Raw genomic sequence first — 8,101 nt, 5'->3', positions numbered from 1 at the left:
CAGTTTCAACAAAGTCATGCAGATTTACAGAGCAATGCCTTCAACCAACATACTCATTTGGTTGATTTTTAGACCAACTAAAGCACATCAGTGTCTGAAAGACTAACTTTTCTGTTACTGGATGAAATGCGGAGTTCTTTTGAAGTGGGGTTACTTGAAGTAATGAGTAAATTGCGGTTTACCATCGGTTGACAGCAGACAAAGTCCTCTCAGTTTGCAGAATGAGGGAGGAATTCTGATGGGGAGGCAAGGCTAAAAATTTCTCAGAACAGGGCCTTGAAAGAGCAAACTTTTCAAAATAAGCCTCAAACATTTAATGGTTGTCTGAGCGATCACATTGTGGGTATTATGTATCACATTGGTATGAGACTGTCACACACAGTCCCTTTGAGACCTTGAGTCATTTTGAAGATAGTTTTGCCACAAAATTCTCAGCTGCAACAAAAGTTTAGTATTAAAGTGTCTGATGAAAAGGCAAATAAAAGTTAACCCAAACACACAGGCTTCTCTCTAATATTCACACAATGTTTAAATAATCTTTGAGTCACAAAAATTCTCAAATGCTAATCTGTTAATCTGCAGTAAAACAATTAGCAGGAAAAATATGCACCATTTTTTGCTCATAAATTTTAAAATGTTGTTTAGTCATAGCGCTTTTCTGCTCTGCTTTAAGGCAAAAAGCGCTTAACTGTCAGAGTCCCATTCACGCAAACACACACATACTGATGTTTCGCTGTCTAACACTGGCGCCAACCTCAAACCACCAGGAGCAATGTGAGGTTCAGCGTCTTGTCCAAGGACTCTTTGACGCTTTAAACTTGTTTTAAATTGAATTGCTGAAACGTGTATGTATTACTTCAAGTTAGAGCTCTGTATTAGCAGCATGAGATTAGATGTTCTCAGAATGTTTCAGGCCAATGACAACTTTCTGCACACTTTAGGCAGATCACGGCCCTACGGTAAGTCGAGAACCCCACACTTACTGTAAATAGGCCATTTATTTAACCTATGAAATGTGGTAGAAAAGAACTTTAAAAAAAACTAAAAATACAGACACACAAACAAAAAAGGGATAATAACGTAAAGGTAAGGACACACCTGGGATGTGACGCATGTTTAAGACTGGATGAATAAAGAGGAGTTTCTTCTTTTCTTTTTCCTACTGCATGTCCACCACCCAGAGTGGGATTAGGCTTGGTGCGAAATGCAGAAGTACTGGAAATCTAGCAAATTTTGCTCCAGTCTTTTTCCTTCACAGCTCTATTCCGATATAAATATGAAAGACTTGGTGTCATAAATCCGGACAAAAAGGTGTTATGTACGTGAAGGGCAGCCACACATGAGCGTGAGGGTTTTGAACATGGAAGTCCAAAGCGCACGTTTAAAGACTTTTCATTGAAAGTGGCCGCTTGAACGCAGGTTGCCGAGCGCATCTTAACATTCACATAGAAGGGACACTGCTGGACAGGCATTTCTGCTGAGAGGGGACAGACAGCCCTACCATGCAGCCTCTTGTGTTTTTACTTTGTTTTCCGGCAAAAGAACCTGCCGAGGGTGGCTAACAGTCTATTTTCAGTCCTCACTCGGATTGTTATTAGATTTAAATCAAGGCAGAGACTAAAATCTCTTAAAAAACATTTGAGCAGTGAACACTTCAGACCCAGTATCTGCTGACATGTAGGATAAGGTGTGGTGGAAATCTCCAAAGAACTTCTGTCCACTCCTCAGACTGACAGAAAGGTAATATCACAATACTGCTTTTTAAGACCAACATGTGCCAGTTGACATTCCCATTATAGGATCACACAGTACACTGTGTCTCGTCACATTTATAGACAAACTTGACAGTTGTCCTCCCTGATGGTGTGAAGGACCTGAACATATATGCAGTAATTAGTGATAATGTCGGTTCCCATCACTCTGACAGCATCAGGCAATGGTTTTCCACCCGCTGTTACCCTTGATCCCTCAACCTAATCAATTTGTTTTTCCTAAGCTATGAGGTGAAAGGTTTACGCTCATCATCCCTGTTCTTGGATGACCCTACTGGCTGCCATGGATGCAGTTTGTGAGCATATCAGCGGAGGTACCTGTAGAGGCTGGACTTAGACTTCAATTGGATTCTTCCCCACGCTGCAAAGCAAAGGAGGAAAATATCCGTTATGATGAGGATGAGGTATCTGTGGTCCAATGGAGGGGATGGACATGATCCATGAGAAAAAGAAAGTCACTCTTGGCTATTTTTCCACTTTTAAATAGCATTCACTGTTTTGAAGTGCTGTAAATGTGTTTTCTGTGCCCCAGCAAAAATATAAATAAGAAACCACACCTTCATATTTTAAAGACACCAAGTATCACCAGATGTGATACTTGGTGACCAAAATGTGCATCTGTAGGTTTAATATTGAAACCTAAAAACCTCTGTTTATTTGTCTAGGCCCAAAGAGCCAGACAGCATTATGTCCCTTTGATGATTGACAGGCCCTTGGGACCAATAAGACTAGACAGTAACAGTATGTCTCATCTGAGTCAGCTTCCTAATTATGCCTGTTGAAGTTAATAACTGCAGTGTTAAAGTAGTTTTAATGTCCATCTGGATGCACTAATGCATCATCAGACAGAAAACACAGATAACAACCCAAAATACTAAATATTTGATCTCCTTGTGTCTAAAAAAATAAAAAAGCTTGAATCTTCAAAGGATTTGACTCAGCCATTATATAACTGTTACCAAATATGACTTGTGATATTACAAAAGAAAAAAACAATCAAATATAACTTTTTAATTTATTTTTTGACACCAACTGTAAAGGAAATGCATTTAAAAGATATAGAGGAATAATATGAGCAGTGTTGGACATGTTTGACTGCTTCATTTTGATAATTAGACATGAATTACCTCTAGTATGTTTACTTCAAAATTTTAACAAAATAATTAACAGAACGAGGTTTAGTCAGGGATTTTTCTGGCAAAATATACTGCCCTCTGCTGGAAATCAGCAGTCAACTTGGCAATTAGCATGTTAATTTGTTATATATATCATTTTTTAATACAATTATAAATTTGCAGCAAATTTTGGTCAACTAAACCTAAAATGCTGTTGTTGAATTTTTTAAATTTCACATGATGGGCTGTTAAAATACTTTGCCATGTGATCTACTTTGAGGATGCATGTGATGGATTTGAACTTCACAGCTCTTTTCTTCACAGGGTCAAAACCAAGCGGTGAGTCGTTCTCCCCGATGATCCAGTGTAAACACATTCATCCTTTTTAATACAGAAAAAAAATGTTGGAACTGGAAGATAAATACATGGACTTAGAACATAGACAACTTTTAAAAGTCCACACGGGAAATATAAAAAAATAAATCTAGTTTTTCTGACTAACAGGAAATGCACAAACCAAACACAAGAAAACCAAAAATGTTTCCAAAGATAGAATCGTGCAAGTGTCCCTTTCTAGTCACACGTGAACTGAAATAGTCTGCACATCTATTATATGTACGCTTTCAAAATAGTAGTAATAAAACAAACCATGTGGAATAATTTTGCCATAGTGGTCTCAACATAAAAAAAAAAGGTCTAGTACCCCCATCTGCAAATTGTTCAAAGCTGAGGGTGCAGACATCTTTGTTGTCTGCGGCCTCCATGCAGGCAGCAGCCTGAGACTGATGATAGAGCGGGAGGTTAGTCAATTTACCGTCTGAGGGGGACTGAGTCACTGGTCGGACACCCAGGTGTGGTCATTCTTTGTGTCTCCATCTTTATCACACCCCTCTCCTTTGAAGATTGAAGTGACTGAATCAGCCGGCCTGCCTGCCGCTCTTTTAGAGTGAGTGTATCTGTTTATCGCAGTCTTTTTGAACTGAAAATGACAGCATTAAGGCAGAGGGGGTGGTGGTGGCGGCTCTTGTGCCTCTTTAAGAACCAATGAAAAGATGAAAGACGATCCAGGAGGGTCAGTTTAAGTAAAGGACACTTGAGTTTGGCTTATCAGATGCCACAACCAAGCACAGCTCTTTGTATTGTAACACCATAGATAAGAAGCAGAACGGAGACAGACCTGCAGGTTTACAGCTGTTCATGGTAGAAGAACAGAAAACATCCAGGTTTCCCTGAATCAAGCTTTGCTTCATCACTGCCTTCATGAACTCCATCAGAAACGTATTGGAGACATTCATCCAAAAGTGTTAACCAACCACGTTTGTATGAAAGAGTATTTCTCCTGTAACATACACCCCTGCTACATCTTCCTGCATGTAGCTCAAGAATCACCACCCCATGAAGAAAAACAAGCAAAAAGAAGTCTTGTTTATGAAGTTTATCCGATGAATTCTTTAATGGGTTCCTAACTAAACAAAACAGTAAAAGAGAAGCTAACATGCAGAAGTAAACTGTAACTCAAATTGTTCAGTGGGAACTTAAAGTTCACTTCATTTTGCTCCATTATGGTGACAAAGGATGTGATTCAATTTATGAATGAGTTCTTCTTTTCCAATTCACAATTGAGCAATAGACCTTTTTCCCAAAAACCGGAAGTACGTCATCAACGTGTAAACCTAGTTCCGGTTTGTGCTTCGCTGGCGGAGGAATGGCAGAGCCTAGAGTGTTTTCGAAGAGCCTGAGTTGTGTTCCGAAGTTCACCAGCACCGATGTGATGAAGAGTGTGAAGATGCAATCGTCCACTAAAGGAAACAAATTGGACATGGGATATAAATTCGTCCACGAAGAGTTTATCCACCATTACCAAGGTAAGCTTCAGCTAGCTTTAGCCATAGCCGCATCACCGGTAACTCTGTGTGTTTACGTCAACTGTAAATCCTGGTGTTATTAATTTGTAATATAAGGCATCGCAGTGAATATGTTGTGTGTATGTTTAAGTGAAAAGGCATGAGATTAACATAACACCCAAAAATTTGGTGAAGCTGTAAATAAGAAATGTTAAGTTGCCCGTATGCGTGTTCATTTTGCTGCGGTTGCGGCACTTTCTTCACTTACTAGTATTATTTTTCTGAAAGTATGGTGAGCAGAAGTCCTCTTTTCCTGGACATGTCCTCTCTTTTGATACTTATATAATAAAATAACATTGAACATAGATGAAATGTAATTATATTTGCTTCATGTATGCAGCTCTGAACACCAATTACTCTCGATGAAATATCTCACAAACTCACTTCACTCCTCTTTTTTACAAACTCAAATCTGGTCACCCTATTGACAGTTATAGTTTCATGTCATTCTGAACATTGATGTAGCAACATAAGTATGTCCTAATTTTAACCTATATAATTTATTGTGTCTAGATATCACTGGACGCAGAAAGTGCCAACCTGAAAGCTTTCGTCTGCAGTTGTGTGGCTGCTAAAGGATTTTGCAATCACATAGTTGCCATCCTGTTCCAGACCGCACATTATTCACAGCTGGGTCTGCAGGCTGCTCCACCCCCCTGGCCTGCACGAGTGGCTTGCAAAGATGGCACAGGTGGGTTTGTGATCATATTGTCATTATTTTTTAAGAACGTATGTGTATCCATAACAACTCTTAATTATTATAAAAACACCCCCAGTAGTGACTACAGACTTTAATTGCTTTCTGCCTTTTACTTATAAGGGAATCCATCCTGAACCGGTTAGTGAGCTGATGGTGCAAAAACCCAAAACAGTTGGCAGGGACGGTCAGAGGTCCACACTGTACAAGGCATACAGGTGATTAACTTTTTGTTGCTTTGTGAGCAAGTTAAGTTTTTTTTTTTTTTAATCTTATGACTAACCAAATTATGGTTACAGCAGATATAATGAATTAAATTGAAATGTAGTTATGCACTTATGTCTAACTTTTGTGTGTTGTGTTTCTCTTGTGTAGGACCACAGCCAGATCCATATGATGGCATCTGGAAGCAGATTATGCCAGGTGCAGCCCCAACCTCTCATGGTTGTGTTGGATGGGTTTCTGAGATGGAATGAAAGAGAACTTGGATATATATTGTGGCAAATGCATGAATGCATACCTTAAATTACACTTATCTTGTCTTTAACAATCAGTTCAGCCTTCTGTCTTACTGTTGATCTGTAATGTTATTTTTTATTGTAAATGTTTGATGTTATTTGCATACCAAAAAATTAAACGAGGCACAATTTTGACCAAAATTGTTTTATTTGTTCATCTAATTTTTTTGCGTAGTCAGTCACATTTCAACAGAAAAATATTACGAATATAACAATTATATTTAATTAGATTTTAAGAATATGTGGAAACACTAAATTTTTCCATACTATTTGCACATTATACATTATTTACATACCAAACATTAATTCACTCTTCAAAACAAAAAAGTTCATGATAATTTGCCAAAACACGGCGGTTAAGCCAGATCTGATTCACACTGCCCATCAGTGTGAGCGGCACAGAGAGTTCCTGATGTGAAAGGACTTTATCCTACTGATCACTCTTTCCACTATAATTCTGAGGCGGGTGATGGCTGCGGTTTGTTCTGTTTCCTCCTTGCTGAATTGAGCTGAAAGCTTAAAAGGTGGAATGATGATCTTAGATCCAATGTCAGTTAGGAGGTCTTGAACGAGGAACTTTTGTCCGCCATGACATCGTCTCCTGGCTCCAGCAAAGGAACTTGGCTTCTAAGTCATGGATGTAATCCAAAGCCTCATCCAGAGCACCTGTGAAGATAAAGAAATTAAAAATCAGTCTTAATATATAAATGCTACCTTTCAACACAACACAGTAATCATGTTTTGAAAACTATGTTAAGTATTTAATTACAAATACATTTCATTTATTTTTGTTAAGGAAATTACAAAATGACAAAATGCTCAAAAGTGATTAAATACATGTAATTAAAATAGGTGAGAGCATGAACATCTTTTATTATAAATATTAATTTGTTCAGGTAGAAATGCATGTATCCAATAACGGTACACATAGTTGACTAACGTTAACCAAACACATTATGAACAACCTTACCTGCAGGTGGGTGTGTCACGTAGTCGTGATCCATCTTTACTGTCTTAGCTTAGCCACCATGTCGCTAGTATCTTCACAGCTTAGCTGCATAGCCTGACGTTTGAGGTTCTGTCATATTCTGACTCCCTTCTCAAAGGATCAGTAAAGTTGTTCCAAGGGAAAATACTCGGGGCAACACCACTCTTCAGGCGACGAACGACGCAGCCGCACCACAATCCCGGAGCGAAGTTAGTAAGTGCCGGCAGCAGAGGGTGCTACCTGTGTTTACATTAAAACTATGCCCTTCATCTCTTCGGATCGCCTATATCCATTTGGGTTTCAGGTTTGGATCCACAGGAAAATAATGAAATGAAAGGTAAGGCTGTTTTTGGTTGGAAGACGAACAGCCTGGAACGCAACAGAGACTGCAACTCTTCGACTCTGCCATTCTTCATATCTGCTGCTACGCTAACAGGAAGTTGTTTTACACGTCATTGACGTATTTCCGGTCGAAAAATGCGGAAGTGTGAAAAAGGTCTATTACAAAAAATGTGTGCGTGATATCGTTTTAGTGTGCCGTTTCTGCACTTGGTTTACATCTTCACTTCAAACCAGGAAGAACTTCATGTGTGGAAACTACCATCCGCATGTTGAAATGGGTTACGCAAGAGAAAGCCAATAACTCACACAAGCCCTGTTATTAGCAATGTTTGGAGAATTCCAGATGCATTTGTGTTTAGCTCAAAGAAAATGACAGGAAGTGAGCTGTCGAGTCACGTATTGTGCCTCTGATCAGGCATGCCACTAGTCCGACCCGTGGGCCAGATGTGGCCCGCAGGCTCTTGTCATAAAATGAATAGCATACAGCTCCCAGGACCTTCTAAAAACTGTATACAATTTCTTGATTGTGGTTGGCTAAATTACATTTTAAGATGTTGTAAACTTGTGGCAACACTGTCAAGTGACTTTTCTGTGTCACCTAACTCATTTAAAAAATAAAAGAGTTGACAGTCAGGGCCATCACTTACAGATCAAGTGAGAATTGGTATAAAAAAAAACTGTCTGCCTAATGTTAGTAAGGCACCCACTAGTGAAAGCTAAGGTTGGGTCAGGGGTGGAGCTATCCTCCTAGCAAAAAGCTTTGAC

General features: G+C 39.1%; 1 long non-coding RNA gene across 1 annotated transcript; it reads left to right on the top strand.

Annotated features, from left to right (window-relative positions):
• Positions 1–4,527: 4,527 nt before the first annotated feature.
• On the top strand, positions 4,528–6,147 carry LOC144992334 (uncharacterized). The gene is made up of 4 exons (XR_013656211.1): positions 4,528–4,752; positions 5,305–5,482; positions 5,612–5,706; positions 5,864–6,147. It is a non-coding gene; the product is annotated as an uncharacterized LOC144992334 (long non-coding RNA).
• Positions 6,148–8,101: the final 1,954 nt, after the last annotated feature.

Source organism: Oryzias latipes, chromosome 5 (assembly GCF_053564925.1).
Source record: "Oryzias latipes strain Hd-rR chromosome 5, Olatipes_Hd-rR_3.1".
Classification (NCBI taxonomy): domain Eukaryota; kingdom Metazoa; phylum Chordata; class Actinopteri; order Beloniformes; family Adrianichthyidae; genus Oryzias; species Oryzias latipes.
This window is presented reverse-complemented; position numbering and strand designations above follow the sequence as displayed.